Below are 18,460 nucleotides of genomic sequence, written 5' to 3'. Positions count from 1 at the left end.
TTTGCTAATTTTTATTTTCGATCCATATTTCAACCTCTGTTTTTGCTAATCATGGCTATAAGATGGAGAAATCTAAAGTTGCCAAGCCAATTGCAATCATTTTGATGAAAAAAAAATACAATTTGTGTGTCCAATATTAAATGCAAACTATGAGGTTTTGCTATTAGGATCGTCGTGCAACCACTAATCGTTTTCAAGACGTAGTTTCAAACTCAAGTTGGCATCTACTATCCCATCTTGAGGAAGGTGTTAAGATAATTGTACAAATTTCGTAATTCAGTGATACAATTAGAATACATTAATATTAGTTGGTTAGTTAGCTAGTTAAACCACAATACTGTTGGTTAATTAACTTTTTAGACTATAATACTGTTAACTAGTTAGAGATAGATTATGAATATGATTAATCTTGTATACGTAGAAAGCTCATTTTGTCCAATAGATTTAATCTCCTTCCTTTTATTTCATTTTTTTTTTTGTTTTCATTTTTATTTACATATTTTATTTTATATTTGTTGATGCTAATGATTTGGGCATTCTTAAGTCCAGGTCACTTTCGACCAACTATCTCTTCTTTGGAGTCAAGTTAGATTGGGTTTGATTTACAAATTGCGTTTTGAACCCAATTCAATTTTCTTTTCTTTAGATTGGGCCTAACTTCCTTTTTTTATTCTTAAGGTCCATGAAATATATATAATCGGATTCTATTTAGTCATGTTATAATTTTCTTTTTATTATGTTAAAATTTTAAGTAAAAAAATAATAAAATTTTCAGAAAATAATTAAAACAAGAGTAAACTCTACATACACTCTTTGTGGTATAACATTTTCTCACATAACACCAGGTTGTTTTTTCATATAAAACTTTATGTTTTATTTTTGTTCCCACAGAGTCTAATGATGTTAAATATTTTACGAAAAAGGCAATAAGATCTTTATATTTCAAAATCTTCTTTCTTGCATTTGAAATTCCCAAATTTTTCTTAGTTGAACATATTAGAATGAATTTTAGTAAAATAATAATACTTAGTACTACATTTTTAAAGCAAAAAAATACAAGAAAATGCAAATAGTAATTTTAAATTAAATATAATTGCTAGCATCTAAATTTCAAATGGACAAAACGCTAAATTAAAATATGTTACTACATGACTAGATGGCATTCCAATTACATGGACAAAAATTACCAATTCTTTCTATTTTTTATTTTTATTTTTTACTATGAAAATTGAGAAGAATAAACAAAGAAGCTTTAATTTAGCACTATTATTTTTCTTTTGGATATAAAGTTTTTCTTTAAGTTTTTGTAGTGTAAATGAAGATTTTAATTCCCTTTAACCAAAACTTATATTAATATATAACCGATCCTTTACACTCTCTTATATTGTAACTTTTGATACTTCTATTTATTGTTTATTTTTTTAAGATTTAAAATAAAAAATAAAAAATTAAAAGTAAAGTTATAATGAGTTAAAAGTAACCAATAACTAACAAGAAAGAAAGATTATTTTTCTCTAGTTGGTAGAATTCAAAAATTTTGCAAGTAAATTTTTAAGCTTACCAAGTGCACATTTAATTATAAATAATAAAGTCAAAATTGGATTATTAAATTAATATATTTAGTAAAATGAATGGATAGTAAACATATAAATTCCAAATGAATGATGTGGACATATTTAGTAAATACTTTGGTAAACATAAGAACATATTTCATAAATTATTTAGATTTTTATGAACATATTTGGTAAATAATTTTGTAAACATATAAATATATTTAGTAAATAATTTGGATTTTGATGATGCAGACAAATGGATGGCACAAGTTACAGAATTTCATTTAAAGTAAAAATAAAGTTTTTATGATCGTTTTAGGATCAAGTAATTTTGTGTTCTAGTCATTTTGAATTTAAATAATCTTCAAGTTTAAATTGAACGAATTCAAGTTATTAGCTTTTTGTAATTATCAAATTGGATTTGAATTTGGATCTTATAGTAAATATATAAAGTTTTTACTATAAGAATATTATAGTAAGCATATAAGGCTTTTAAATATAAGAGTCTTATTGTTTTTTTTTACAAAAAACTTAACTGAAAATTTAACACTGTTATTTTTATAAAAATAGAATTAAAACACAAAATTTTTTATATATAAACTTTAAAATGATATGTAAGAAAATATCATATAATTAAAAGTCTATGTGAAGTTTATTTTTTAAAAAATTCATAAAAATCAAATCAACATAGCTGTAGGCAATCGTCCCTGCAAGTGCCACTTGCAAGGGTTGTCGACAATTATAAGTACCACGGACAGCTACCCCTACCCACTTGCAGCCATCACCTTCCTATTGTCGCCTTTCCATCGCCCTACAACCGCACTAAATGCCACTTTTTTCCATCACTACAAAACTCAAAATTTTCAGATTAAGTAAACCTTTTTAGGGAAGGTGACCCGGTTAATCAACAAAATTTTCTTTTTCTTTTTCCAACAAATAATAACAACAAAGAAACCATTTTTCAAAAAATAAAATTAACAACACAGAAACCAACAAAAAAAGTTAAAAGAGAAAGAAAAATCACAAAAAAAAAAAAACACCCACAATAATTGTAAAAATAAAAACAAACACAAACACAAACACAAAACAATCTTAGAGCAAACAAACCAAAGTCGAGATATTTTGGATTTTTGAAGGAAGATTTAAGCTTTTATGAGTGACTGTTTTTTGTAGCTCTAGGAAAATAAGAACATATTTTGAAGATTTTATTCAAATTAAACGAAAAGAGAGTAAAGAGAGGAGTCAAAAGAATTTTTTGGGAAATTTTTGGTGCCGACAATTAGCAGTGACTGACAAAGATTATGGTGGCAACGGTCATATTTTGGGTTTTGGCACTAGAGTTCAAGTTTTGGGAAGGTTTTTGTGAGAGGCTAAAAATGGTAGAGAAAGAAAGAGAAGAGGGGCTTTAAGGGTTTAAATAAGGCACCCTAAACGGTGTCGTTTTGAAAAAGAAATAAGAGAAACAGAAAAAAAGGCAGAGAGGAGCAACAGGCCTAATTCGACCCAACCTGGATCGAAGCCCACTGGAAACTTCGCCCAGCTTCTAAGATAGGTCCAAAGAGATTCAAGCCCAACTCAAGTAAACCTTTGAGGTATGTTTTGGATTTGTTTTTGCTTTTCTGGATAAATTCCATATTGACTTTTTGTACTATAGTCTTTTCTCACATAGCACCCTCATATGATTTTTTTTACCATATAAAATCTTGTGTTTTGCTTTTTTCCCAAAAGTAGTAATGATCTTAAATTGTCAGGTAATTTTTTATAAAAAGACAACAAGAACCTTTGTGTTTCAATCTTTTTTATTATTTTTTGTTTGTTTAATTAAAAAAAAAAATTAATGCTTGATCCTAATCAGAGAATCCTTCAAAAACAATTTTTCTCCAAGAAGATGAATGTTGGCGATCACTGTTGTCAAAATTCTTCACCGCATATATATATGGTCTTGACCTTTTCAACATCAATGACTAAATATCCCATTTGTCTTCACTTGCTAAATGAACAAAGTATCCCATGGGTCTTAATCATCCTTTTTTAGACTTGCTTCTCATTATTCGTTTTTAGTATGTGATCAGGTACTTTAAATTAGATTTAAGTTGAACGATGAGGCCAAATTTTTGTAAAAAAGGTTTGGAAGTTGAGTAAAAAATTAATTTGATCAAATTGTTTAATATGAGGAACGCTTCAATATAATAAGAGCAACTTAAGCCTTGTGTTCTGTGGTTAAAACTTAATAGTATCGGTTGTGATCAGGTGAGGCAGAAGTGCACAGCTCACATACAAGCCCCATGGCAGGAAAGAAAGTTAGCTGTGGTGTTCTTTGGACTCGTGGTTTCAATATCTTTTGTTTCTAAACTTTGCTACTCATCAATTTTTTTTCTCAACCAATTGAAAAGATTGTATTAATGATAATTAGATGTACAAAGATATAGTGTTCACTCATGGGTGTTGGAACACAATTAGCAATACATAATCATGACAGAAAGTGGAAGAATAATGCAACAGAAACAAAAACTAGCACTAAACTAATGAAAACAAGTATTGGGAGAATAACCAGCTGCATAGTGACATAGTAATAGCTGGATAAAAACGCAAAGCAACCATCCATAGCAGCAGTAATGCAACATAACAACAAATGGAAGAGCAGAATAACGAGGAGCTAGATTGACGTGGGATGGAGCAGGGGTAGAGTTGAATAAAGCACCAAGCATAGCAACAGGATGGACAGTGCAGAGCAGAGTTTCAAGCAGAACAGCATAATATCCAACAGTAAACGCATTGCAGAGCAAAGATTCATGAAGCATAACAGTATAAGCATCAATAACTACTAGGATACATAGCATAATGCCCAGCAAAAACACATTAGAAAACACTGGGCAGAGGAAAGCAGTACAACAATGATGTACCAAGCAACATAATGAGGCAAAAGAACCATAATGGTAATATAGCAAGGACACAGAGAGTTAATTTGTGATACAAACTAAGTAACACAAGCAACCCAACAGTGAAGGCAAGCTTACTTTGGAAAGATAAAAACACTCCCAGCAGGCATAATGGACAACACCACTTGTGTTTGCACATAAAAAAAATTGCAAATTGTGATGCAGTTACATAGCTGCTGGAGATTCCCACAAAATTGTTTTGGCTTGAATTTAAAAAATAAAACATTTCAAAGGTAAGCAAGCCATAACATAATAATACCTTGGATTAAACAATTCTTAGGTCTTCAATATACCTTAAAAATTCATCATATAACCAATTTATCAAAATAAAATCTTACATTATGTAAAAAGTATCAAATATACACAAAATTCACCTTAATAGTTGCTAGGTAAGCATATTATCATTATCCTATGTAAGCAATATCACTTTGGACATATAAAAAACTCACTTTCTTATCCAATGCAAAATTATCTGAGACAAAACCACTATAAAACTATCAAAAGTCATAACTTCTATAAAAAAAAAAGGTTAGAATTAGCTAGGCATCAATTAATCAACGCTAACTAACTCCTTGCACTGGTTGTTGGTGAGATGTGCTGTTTTGAGAAATAGCAGTAGCTGCTACTACAAATTGTGTTTGCTCATTTAGTTTTCCTCATTCTTCTTTATTACGGTGTTTCCCCTCTCGCATTGGCCTTGCAACCCTTAACATTATGACCTTTTTCATGGCAATTACCACATTTTACTGGCCTATTTGCCCTTGAGACTGTGTATGGATTCCTATGCTCATCTGGTGCCTTTTTCCTAGCCTTTTTGAGCCTTTCTAGAGGTCGAAACACAGTTGGTGCTTCAACTAGATCCAAATTAGTCTGACTCCATTCATCCTTGCTTGGCATTGGATCTATCATACCTTTGTATGTCTTCAAGTATGTCTCCTTAGTGTACTAATCATCTACATATTTCTCTGGCTTTTTTTTATTCATGGATATATACTACCAAAAAACAAGCTTTTTCCGACGGAAGTTTTCATTGGAAAAATTTAAAATTCTGTTGGAAACACCTTTTTCCGATAGATTTCTAACGAAAAATTTAGTTGAAAATTTTGTCAATAAAAGCATCATTGAAAATACTTTCTATTGGAAATTTCCGATGGAAAATTCTATTGGAAAAAGTACATAATCCGTTGATTGTCTTGTACCAATTTTGTCGAAAATTTCTAATGGATTTTTCATTGGAGAAGCATTTCCAACAGAATTCCGTTGGAAATTTCCCACAAAATTTTCGTTGGAAATGCTTTTCCAATAAAAAATTTCCTTGAAAATTCCGTTAGTAATTTTCGACGAAATATTCCGTCGATAATGCCTTTCTAACGAAAATTACCAACTAAAATTTCAATAATAAATTATCAATTGACACCCAAAATTAAAAAAAAAAAGACGCATTAAAATCTAAAATTTGAATTCAAGTTCATGCAATTAGAAATCCTCATAAATACACAATATCTAAAAATGTCAAACAAATATAATCATAAAACTAAATGTGCTATTGGATGCCATACTAAAAGGATATCAAAGTCCAATAAAAGAAAAGATTTTAAGATTTTAAGCATGTAGATCGAATTCTAGCTGAGAGAATGAATCTTCACCATACTTCTGTGATAATGTAGAATTACACATTTCCTTCAAGAAAAAAAAAACCTTATGAATTATACGTTACTCATAGATAGATGGTTATTTGCTAAAACAACCTGAGACATATATATTGAGCAAAAAAAAAAAAAACCTAAAATATATATACATAAAGTTTATATAAAAGAGAATTTATCTTATGCTTTTTTTTTGCTTTTTATCTATCTTATACTATAATGAATAAAATTTTAAAAAGAGATGGGAATTCTAAATATACTTCCAATCAAGTTCTTTTTGAGCTTTGTTAATAGAAGCATAAACAGCTGTCGCATCTCCCAGCCTTCTTGAGCATAGTTTAATTGGGATTTTCAGCAATATTTTCAGCAACAGCAATTTAAAAATAGGAAGGAGAGAGAGAGAGAGAGCATTCACCTTTCTAGAAACTTTCTCAAAAGCAGTAACCATTTCATGCACAGATGTACCATAGCTGATTCCAAGATTATAGGCAACGCAACCTAGAAAAAAAGTTTAAACAACCTGTAAATTTACTAATTCATATTGGTAAATATATGAAAGTAAATTTGTTAAGATGTAATGATATAAATTGTTTACCTATATTCTGTGTAGTAAAAAGCTTCCTAAGTGCAGCAATATGACCATCTGCTAAGTCCATAACATGGATGTAGTCTTGGATCTGTCAATAAATGAGCAATCTTGTTAGGAAAAAAATCAATTTAATCATTACTAATAACTTTATATTGTATGTATATACATGAAGGAAAAATATATACTTGATGTTCAGAAGGCACATGAGATGAATTACAATGTTGACTCCACCAAACAAAAAGGGATACAAGGATATGGGCCACTTAAAACTATTGTGGAATTGAGAGTGGGACAAGAGAGACCACTATTATTACAAATCTAGGGCGTTTATCCAGCTTAACACAAGGGTAACTATTACAAAGTAAGAAATGACACAGTTTAGGACATACTCTTGTTCACCTTTGTGCGTCCTCAAAATCCTCAACGCATGAAATTTTTTTAAGTTGGCCATAGATGGTTGCAGAGGATGCAAATACCATCTATTTTCCCAAAGAAAGAAAAAGTATAATCTTGTGTTAGCAGTAGCTGAAGGGTATGGGCCACTTAAAACTATTGTGGAATTAAAAGTGGAACAAGAGAAGCTACTATCATTTCTTTGCATAAAAATAATGTAACTTATGCAGAATTTAAACATAACTAAAGTTTTAACCCTCTGCTACATAATGATATAACAAAATATTCAAGAACCTCTACAAAGAAATATATAATTTTTGACTTGATTCTTTGGTTTTCCACATAGTTATAATTGAAAAACTGCTAGTCCTAGAGATAAAAACGGCCTTGTCAAAGAATAAAAAAATGAGAACTTTTGAAACATCAAAAAGCAGCTCAATGGATACTTCTTGGAATCAAAGTAATGTATCATCAACTTTGTAGCAGTTGCATGTACAACTATTAAATACTATGCCAAAGAGAACTCACAGAGAGAAAATAAGGTTTCTAAGAATTTCTCATACCATTTTACAATCATATTTGGCCATGATCTCATACAGATTGATGGTTCCAATCAAATTATTGTCAAAATAACAATGGGGATTAGCAACACTCTTTCCAACAGCCTTAAGGCCAGCAAAATGGATGGCAGCATCAAAACTATGGCATTTTTTAGATATAGAAGAAGTCAATTCCACAACATTAGTCAAATAATATTCATTTTAAATTACTATCGAATGTTAAAGCATAATTGCAGATCAAAATAGATATTAAGATACAAGATTAAAATTTAGAAAAATGCAAACAGTACAATAACATAATCAAACCGCAAATAATTAAAATCAGAAAAAAATTATATATGTCCAGTTAACATATTGTGTCTTAGAGAAAAGCTTCTCCAAGTCCTCCCTATTTTTTAAATCACCCAGCAATCAAACCAAACCAAAACCTTTATCATGCTTAAATCAATATATAAAACCTTGAACAGAGATCTTAAAACCATGAAAAAACCCAAATGTATGATCATAATACTAAAAAAACAAACATACGGTAAAAATTCAAAGATGTCATTTTTGAAGCAAAAAATGAAGAATTTCCATACTAAATTGAAGTCATAACATTAAAGCAGATATCAAGTATTATCCTTTGGATCCAAATCAAACAAACAAATGCATATTTTAGATGATCAGAAATTAAAAACATTATATCGACTTCAAATAAGCCTCAACATTTCGTTGGGCTTTTGATGATTAATTTATGAAGCATAGAAATCTACTAAAGAAAGTTAATGTGGTTACCTAAGTTTGCAAAATAACTTGCAGATCAGGCTTACTCCTAGAAGAACCTTTCTCCTTTTGTTCCCCTAACCTTTCTCTGGTTGCTCATCCCAGCCCTTCCTACTACTCTTTGCTGACCCCACCTGTCCTTCGGACACCTTCGAAATTCCAACAACAATCGTTGAAAATTTTTAATATTAATACATTAGCAAACATTTTCAAGGCAATATTCAGATTAATATTAATAAACTAAAAGTAAACATTAACCACTGAAAATTTTTATGAAAGAAAAGTTGAAAACTTGGAAATTGGTTTTACCAATTCAACAATTTTGAACAGAGGGAGTTAGGTTGATGAGTCCGTGAGGCAATTCTAAGCTTTGCTCCTTTTGGCGTTTGGTCTATAACTATGTGTTTTGGCAATAATTTTTCAAGGATACCCACAAGAGTTCCACTAAAGGAAGTTTTTTAGTTGGAGTTCCACTGGGTTAAACGGATTGAGCTGGAGGTAGAGGAGCGGAGGCAAGATCTGAAGTGTTTTGGGAAAGAGCACTTAAATGTTTGCAACATGAACGGTTGGCATAAACGGTAAAGATTTGAAATGTTCGTCATTTTACACACAAGATCAACACCCAAAGACAACAAAATTATCTTTTTTTTTATAAGTTATTAATAATAAACTTTAGTAATGATAGATTTATTAATAATTTAATAATATTAATAAATTATTTATACATATATATAATATTATGTTTTCTTTAATTGGGAGAAGGAAAATTCAAATTCTACTTTTTAGGTAGGGACATCATGCACCAATTAATAAACCAAATATTCGAATGTATAAAAAATATTATGTATAATGTATATAGTTAATATAATATATATAAATGATATATTAATAATATATGTGCAAATTAATTATACATATAATTCTTTTATATACATGTATATACATATATAAGAATACACATAGATATTTTTTTTAAATTATATATATACATATATGTTTATAGTGTTTTCTTTTATGAAGGCTTTCATAAAAATTAGTGATAAAACACATTACCTTATCTTTCACAATCTTCCATTAAGTCTTGAAAAAGTTCAGATCACACTCCTTAATAACCTCCCATACCTCAGACTCCAAGAAAGGAGTTTTCAACTCAATCACCGATTGTTCATTTACAGACTTGATTCCACATTGAAAATTTGCCACTTTCATAGTCATTCTAGGTGAGAATAGGTTTCGAAAGTGATTTAATAACTTGCTTTTTAATTAAAGTTGGTTCCTCCATAACAACATTGTCCACCATAATATTTTCCAAATGATTTACTCGTTTCCTCTCTAACGCCATCACATGAACATATTTTGTATTCCTATCACCCTCATAAATCCATTTAGTCCTAGACTGTAATAGTCCCAATAATATGTGCTAGAGGGAGGTGAATAGCACAATTTACCTCTTTCAAAAATTATCTCTAAATGTAGACAAATACAAGATAAATGAAAGAAAGAAAATAAAACAAAAGCAAAGTAAACAAGATAGCAGAATTTATAGTGGTTCGGTCTAAGATCTACATCCACTCTCTTGATTATCCAACCAAAGATTTTTCAAACAATCCACTAAAAGCGGTGAAATTCACAAGCTTTCACCAAGCATTACAATAGCCTTTACCAGGTTCAGCCAAAACCTTTCACAATAGTTTTTCACGGGCTAAACTAAAACCCAACACCTAACTTTTCAAGGTTAAGTTAGAACCTTAACACATTCAAGCAAACCTAGCTTGAAATAACCACTTAGAATGACTCTCTTACTCTAAGAATACAAGAAAAGAAGTAAAAAAAAGTACATATGATCACAAGTTGAACTAAATGGTATAAGGTTGAGTGCAGAATATAAATACAAAATATTGGCGTTTAAGTGCAGAAAAGTGCAAAGGAGATTTTCTGGTTTTTCATATCTATATCACTCAAATCTCTTTCAAAACTTCCAAAAACTGATTTCTAACCGTTGGAATACCCTTTTATACTTGGAGAAATAGCTCTGATGGCAGTTTGGCAGTTTATGGCCATTGGAAAAATAGTTGAGAGTTGGTTCTAGCTGTTAATCTGTCTTCTAGTGCGTTGGTTCAAATTGCAAACAAAAAGCTCTTAGTCGACTAACTTTCTTCTTGGTCAACTAAGTTGGTTTTGTCTTCTGATCATAGATTCTGGTAAAGAGCATTTAGTCGACTAACTCATTTCTTGATCGACTAGGTTGGTTCTGTCTTGAAGTCCAGATTTTGGCAGAAAGCATTTAGTCGACTAACTCACATCTTGGTTGACTAAGTCGGTTCTATTTCTCAACACTCTTCAGCCCACCATTTCTCCAATTTAAATTTTAGTCAATCAACATTCTTCATTATTTAACTAAAGACCTTCCTTATTGTTGATCAATCGTTTTTCTTCATTTTCATGATTTTTTATATACACATTTGAGAGGTTAATTTATTATTTTCATATGACTTTTTGTCCTGCACACTTAGATAGAAATGTTAGACACAAATGAAATGGGAATGTTTTATTATCATCAAAAACTAATGAAGCCAACAGACTGCTATTTCCATTTTCATTCCTCAAATCTATAGAGTTCCCATAAATTTGCTCATTTCTTCAAGACTTATTCTCTAATTACAACATCACTAGCATTTTTTTGCCAATCCTCCTACATTTCTTGCATTTCAATTTCCAAGGTATCAATTTTCTGCTTGATCATCTCATATCTTTTAAGACTCCAATCCCGCAACAAAGGCCTTAAATTTTGTTTAACTAAGTCTTGAAAAGAACTGTCATCATACTATTAGTTAAAAAAATGAAAAGGTATTAGGCCTTAATCACAATCTTACTATTTAATAACACTGGATTATGATTAGATAAGGAACTAGCCAAGCACTCCTATACCATATCATTATAAGAATGCAACCAATCAACATCCATCAAGAAACAATCAACCCTGCAGAAAGTAACAACTTCCCTTCAACAACTTCAAGTATAATAACCCTTCAACAATGGTAAATCCACTAAGCAAGCATCTTGAATGAAATTTGCAAAAGCAGAGGCCAATATAGAGATATCACACCTACCCACTTTTTCATCTTCATTCTTAGTTGTGTTGAAGTTACCTCCCACACACCACCATACATCCTTGGCTTGAATAATTTGAAACAAGGTAGCCCATAAAAGAGCCTTCTCAGCCTCATCATTCGGAGCATAGATATTCATAAACCCAACTCGTTTTTGCTTCTCATGCAAAAGTCCAACCGCTATAATAAAATGTTTATTCAATATATGCTCCTTCATATCAAAAAAAGACTTATTCCAGATCATCATCAACCTACATGACAAACCATTCGATGCCACACTCAAACCCTTGACCTTATCACTACACCACACTGACTCATAAATATTTTGCACTAAATTTTTTAATTTAGTCTCCTATATGAATACAACATCCAGTTTAACTTTACTACTTAAAACTCTAATGGATCTCTTATTTTCTCCCTTACACATCCTTTTAACATTCCATGTTAATGCATTCATAAATACTTAATCACACAAATATTAGAACTCTGGATAAGCTCCATGAGATAGCCATACCCAACTCCTCCTTCTTTAGTGCGGTTACAGTTTGCACAACATCATCTTTTGAATTAGCAAAATGGATCCCCAATTTTTCTGATACTAAACAAGTTATCTCTACTTCATGTAAACATTCTTGTTCCTGCCTTGGCAAAATATTACTACCCAAACTTCTTTCTGAATTTCCCCCCCATTTTGTGCTACTGTTTAACACCTTAACACCATCTAGAATTTTTGGCCTATTCTCATAGTTTTTCCTTCCTTTGGGCCTCTTCCTCCCTCTCTTTATCACACTGTTATCCTTATTCACCATCACTCTTTCCCTACATTATTCAATAACACAACAATGAACGTCCATCCTATTACTATCATCATCCTTCATCCTATTGCCCTAACCTTCATTTTCTGCCTTTATTAATCTAGCTATACTTCTCATGTCAAAATTGCCATTATTCACTAAGTGTTATGAATTTAATTGCAATTCTTCCTCGATTGACATGTGAGAGTTATTAATGGTCAATGGGGTAATATCTAAAGCCTCAAACATTTTTCCCAACCCATAATAATCCCCGTGTAATGGATTCTCCTTTTCTTTCAGACTTTTCACCTTGTTACCTTTAATGCCAATTGCAAATAACTTATTTTTTAATCCATAAGCCCCTCGCAATCAACAAACACCTTAAATAACATATTTGAAATAGGGACATGTGATTGTGGCTTTTTAATGGGAGAATCCATAATAACTGCTCCCTTGCGCAAATTTTGATCATAAACGTGGCAATTATTTTCATGTGAAACATTAGTTAGAGGACTTTTATAACTGTTGTGAACACACGCCCTCACACCAATAAACAAGGGCGGAGCTAGCTAACTTTTGTTGGGGGCCAGAGATAGACGAATAAAGGTTAAAATTTTTAAAAACTAATATATTGAACTTAATCAATAATCAAAAAATTGATAATAGAAAATAATTTTATATAATATATAAATCAAGAAAAAAAGACTTACAATAGTTTTTCAGAAAAGTTGTGCTCAACTATATTTTTTGAATTCAAATTCATTAATTAAAAATTATATACTGAAAAAATCCATTTCTTTAAAATTGAGTGTTAGACATTTTGATTGACATTACTTTATTCATGAGTTTAAGCACTGACACGTAATGGTTTAAGTGTAGAAGAATCATTTGGACGATTTGCATATTTTCTTTTAAAAAAATTTACTAAATGTTTTCAACCTACTCATATTTTAATCAAACTTGAAAAAAAAATTAATGCATTCAATATCCAATATTCTTATTTTATTTCTATCTAAACTTATAATACAAATATAAAACTATAATGCATAAAATATAAATAGTTAAAAAAATATACAAGATTAATAATTTCCTCTTATATAATTAAAATTATTTAAAGACTATATATTTAAGATAATTTCTTTTCAACTAAATATAAAACGTAAAGCATATAAAAAATATATACGTAAGATAATTTCTTCTTATATAAACAGATTAATTAAAAAATCATACATTGATAAAATTTTAAACAACAATGTAATACTACAAGTTATATTTGAGAATTATATAATAATTTATAATTTTTAAAGATTAAAATCATGAAAAATAAAATTCCAATAACAGAAAAAAGATGCACATGACAAGTAGAAGATGGAACTTGCATATGATATAACAAAAAAAAAAAGAATATAGTTGATGATTCGTAAAAATTTGAAAAAACAAATCTATAGAAACTTATAACATATGAGCAAATAGTATTAAAAAATATAAATATAAATAATAATATAAATTAAAAAATAAAAAAAATTAAAATTGAGTAAAGCATGTGAGATTTTTTTTATTCTTTATTTGTATTAATTATTAAATAAAAAATTGTTGAGGGGGCCATTAAGAGAATATATTAAAAAAATTTTAAATTTTATATACTATAAAAGAAATTTTAAATATTTTGGAGGCTCGGCCCCTGCCAATAAATATGTTTGAGTCCTCCTTAACTCTTTCATTTATTTTTAAACCCTTAGCTATTTGTGAGTAAATATCCTTGACCAAAACACAGTTCTGTTTAGCCACAAGATTAACATCTTTTGAGATTTGAAATAATTTTGGATCCTTAAATTTCTCCAAAGATTCTTCAGATTTCAAAGAATTATCCACCTGGACATTAATTACCAAGATCCAGACAAGCCATCATTCCATCACCTTTCTTGGTCTGATTGGAATTTCTACCCTTAGCCAGACCTCCATCCCCCATCAAATATATTAATATGAAGTACCCCCAATATTGTTAATCGCAGTCTAAGCTTTTGCATGACCAATTTGAATTTGTAACGATGCTAGGATCGAACATAAACTTTTAATTTTCACAAGAAGCATACCATGACTAAAATTATTTTGATTCAAGGTGTCATAATCCACCTTCACTAATTCTCCCCAACAATTACCCAGGGTTTGGAATAAGTTCATATGCCAAAGGTGCAATGGAATTTCTTCAACGTTAACCCAAATGAAAAATTCCACTTTATCATGTTTTTCTGTAAGGAACCAAACTTTTAAACCATTCCATAAAACAATCAAAATAATCAACAGTGATTACTTCCATTTTTTCCCTATTTTAGAAGATGACCACCCCACCTTTCTTACCCAAACCATTATTCCTTTTTTAGCCAATTTTTGTTTTAGCCCTTGAGCATTATATTCCATTTTAATAAATCCAATAGTACTCCTCTGCAACCATTCATCATTGATTCTAGGGATGAAAACATTGACTTGCTTCTATTCTTCGATTTTATTCACCTCCTTCGGTGGTTGCACCTTAGGCAAATCTCCCAACTTCTTCTGAAAACTAGCTATAACATTTGAGAATGAAGGCTTAACGTGATTTGGAGCCTTGCCACAAGGAGCAGACAGAGATTTTTTAGACCACTCAACATCATAGGCTTTTTTCGCTGCAATTCTTCCACCAGATATCATCATTCCATCTCCCATACAGATTGCTAAATTTTGTTCATTCTCAAAACAATATCTTATAAAAGCGTAGGTTAGATTACAATTCCAAATACCACGATGAAAAAAAATGTCCAAAGCCACCCCAAATTGATCGAACACGGATTTGATACTAGCCCAAGAAATACCTTTCACCAGATTATCTACGAAGACCGTATGAAGAGTTCTCCTCCACCAAGCCAGATCAGATTGACCACAAAACCTTGTGCCTAAAACTCTGACTGCCTGTTACCCATAGTTGCTCCACCACCTCCATGCCTACTTGCAAAAAACCTCTCAACTTTCCCTATCTCATTTTTTTTAAGTTTTTATTGTTATTCTTTTAAAGAAGATTATTTCTAAATAATTATTAAAACATGTAAAAAATAATAATTAAAATATTTAATAATTTACCAATTGCATCATGATACTTATTTACTTACATATGCATTCAAATTTAACTATGCAAAAACACAGAAAACAAACCAATGATGGGTTTTTAAGAAAATTGTAAGTGACAGTTTTCTTGAAAATTTCTATGTGAAAAAATTTTCTAAAATTTTACCAAAAGTGTTGGAGAATTTAGAATAATTTTTAAAATTAAGATTTTTCATTTACTTTTTAAATAAAAAAATATAATATATAATATAAAATAAATTTAAAATAAAAATAAGACATAAATATGTAAATAGATAAAATCCCTCCAAAGATGGAATTTTAAGATAGTTGTGAGTGACAATTTTCTTAAAAAATTTTTAAGAAATCGGTTGAATTAAATATTGAGGATTCTTCAAATCGATTTGAAGTCTTGGTGGAGGAAAGTCAATAACTTGCTACAGTTACTCATGTCAAAGAGAGTCTTGCTGGGATTGAAATTTAAGTAGACACGGCAAGTGTAGAAGCAATGTCTTTGAGGCGATTTAAGAAAAAATTAAAGAAGTCAAAGACTGAAATTCTTGGAAAGAAGAACCTTCCAAAATTGGCAAGCAATGAGAGTATTACAAAGGCTGAGGAAAAGTTGATGAAAGCTATTGGGTTATTGCCTAAGAAATCTTTTTCTTTTAAAGCCCAAGCTATTAAGAACAAGGAAAATTTGGTGATTGGTAGCCTCAAAAAAATTTCAGTACAAAGGCCCAAGATGAGTAGCTTAAGCTTAGAGTTAGGAGGAAGTAATTTGGGTGAACAAAATTTATTGGAGTCAACTCGATTACATACTTTTAACTTTGAACATCATATGCGTTAGACCTAACAATTTTGAACACAACATGAGAAGATACGGATTAAACAGGTTTTGAGTTTAGTGTTAACGTATTTCGTGTCTAATCGTGTCAGACAGTTAAGATACGTAAATTTTCGTGTCTTAACGTATCTGACACGACAAACACGTTTAAACACGTTTACTTAATCGTGTTATCTTGTTTAATCGTGTTATCGTATTTAAACGTGTATACGTGACACATTTATTAACCTATTAAAAATTAATAGTTAAAAACTATTTTAATCTTATATAAATAGTTTTAAATAATTATTTTAATAAGTTTTTTTAATTTTATAAAGAGTATAATGTAATTATACATGCTCAATCCTAATTTTTAACTTTTAGTGATTATTTGATGTTATTATTATTTTTGTTTTATTATAATTATAGATTTTAAATTTAAATAATAAAATTATATTTAATTGTAAATATTTTTATTTAATCGTGTTAAACGTGTTAATCGTGTTAAACGTGTTATTAATTGTGTCGTGTCGTATATTAACACGTTTAATAAACATGTTAATCGTGTCGTGTCGTGTTACACGTGTATTAAACGTGTACGTGTACGTGTTTCAAATTTAAGATACGAATGTTAAACGTGTCGTGTTCGTATTTAGCCTTAACGTGTTTCACGTCTAATCGTGTCTGACACATTTACAACACGTTAACACGAATTGCCAAGTCTAATATGGGCCCACTAGCAAAGGGTTCGCTTATGAGTACTGGGAATCAACCAACACCTAAACCTCCTGATAGTAGGATGGAAGAATCGGTGAAATAATGTGGTCAAGCTAGCTCAAGTGAAGGTTGAGAATTGGTGCTTGTTAAACAGGCAGAGGCCATGCAATAGTTACATTATCCATAAAGGTAATCTCATGGAATTATAAAGGCATTCTTTAAAAAAAAATGCCTTAGAAATTGCAGAGATTTGAAGAGAAGGTATGTTTTTGATGTTCTTATTCTTTTGGAAACTAAATGTGGTGATGCCGACATAGCTAATGCTTTCGGTAAGAAGTTAGGATTTGATTCCTCTTTGTAGTGGCTGCTTCTAGCTATGAGGGAGGTATTATTCTGTTTTGGAAACAAAGAGGTTTGGGCATCCGTGTGATTAGCTCAACCAGTCAAGTTATGCATTTAAGGGTGCATGAATTGGATTTAACTTGGGTTTTGTTAGCAACCTATGTACAACCACACTGTCAATTAAAGGATATATTTTGGGATGAGCAAAAGAATTTCTCGAGTAATCTGAACTTGTTGTGGATTTTAATGGGTGATCTTAATGACATAGCAAGCTTGAAAGAAAAATATGGAAGGTCTAAATTTTGTGTTAACCATGCTCTGGCCTTTGTGGAAAGGTGGGATGCATATCAGCTCTCGGATATTGGGGTAATAGGAACCAAATTTACGTTGTTCCGAAAAATTAATGGTAGAATTATGATCAAGGAACGTCTTGATAAAGTACTGTTGAATTTTGTTGGCCCTTGAAAAGTTTCTTGAAGCTAAAATGGTGAATCTTTCGTGTTTTTGTTCAGATCATCATTTTATTTTATTTCATTTTGCCATAACTAAGGCTCCACCTAGAGAGAATATACCATATTCTTTCATTGAAAAGTACTAAGGAAAGTTCTAATAATCATTTATTGAATTGGGATACAATTTGTATACCTAAAGCACATGGAGGATTGAGGGTGAGATCGACTAGAGCTTCAAATTTGGCTTTACTTTCAAAAATTGGGTGGTAATTAAGAATCATTTGAATTCCTTGTCTTGCTCAATTTTGCATAATAGGTATCACCATAATTGTGATTTCAATTCTGCATCTGTTTGTGATAACTTTTCCTCCAATTGAAAAGGTATTTTGAAGTGTAAGAGAGTCTTAAACTTAGGAAGGAAATGGTACTAGGATTAGCTTTCGGAATGATTAGTGGGTGAAAGTTGCCCTTTTCATCCATTTTGCCCTTAGTGTGATTAGTAATGAGTTGCTAGTTTTGAAAGTGATTGATTTTATTGATGACCAAAAAGAATGGCAACTTAATTCAATTCATCATTTAATTCTTTTGGCTAAGATTTTGGAAAGAAGGGCAACCTTAAGTCTAAGAATTAATGCTTAGGGAGATAGGAAATTTTAACGTGGAAAAAGCAATGGTTTATTC

The 18,460-nt window shown here is 30.5% G+C and overlaps 1 long non-coding RNA gene across 1 annotated transcript; it reads right to left on the bottom strand.

Annotated features, from left to right (window-relative positions):
- Positions 1-5,931: 5,931 nt before the first annotated feature.
- Positions 5,932-9,068, bottom strand: LOC18612407 (uncharacterized). Its single transcript, XR_001927463.2, has 5 exons — positions 8,755-9,068; positions 8,458-8,594; positions 6,734-6,815; positions 6,554-6,636; positions 5,932-6,172 (listed from the first exon to the last, which is right to left on the bottom strand). It is a non-coding gene; the product is annotated as an uncharacterized LOC18612407 (long non-coding RNA).
- Between the last annotated feature and the right edge of the window lie 9,392 nt (positions 9,069-18,460).

This window comes from Theobroma cacao, chromosome 1, assembly GCF_053813885.1.
Source record: "Theobroma cacao isolate CCN51 chromosome 1, ASM5381388v1, whole genome shotgun sequence".
In the NCBI taxonomy this organism is placed as follows: domain Eukaryota; kingdom Viridiplantae; phylum Streptophyta; class Magnoliopsida; order Malvales; family Malvaceae; genus Theobroma; species Theobroma cacao.
This window is presented reverse-complemented; position numbering and strand designations above follow the sequence as displayed.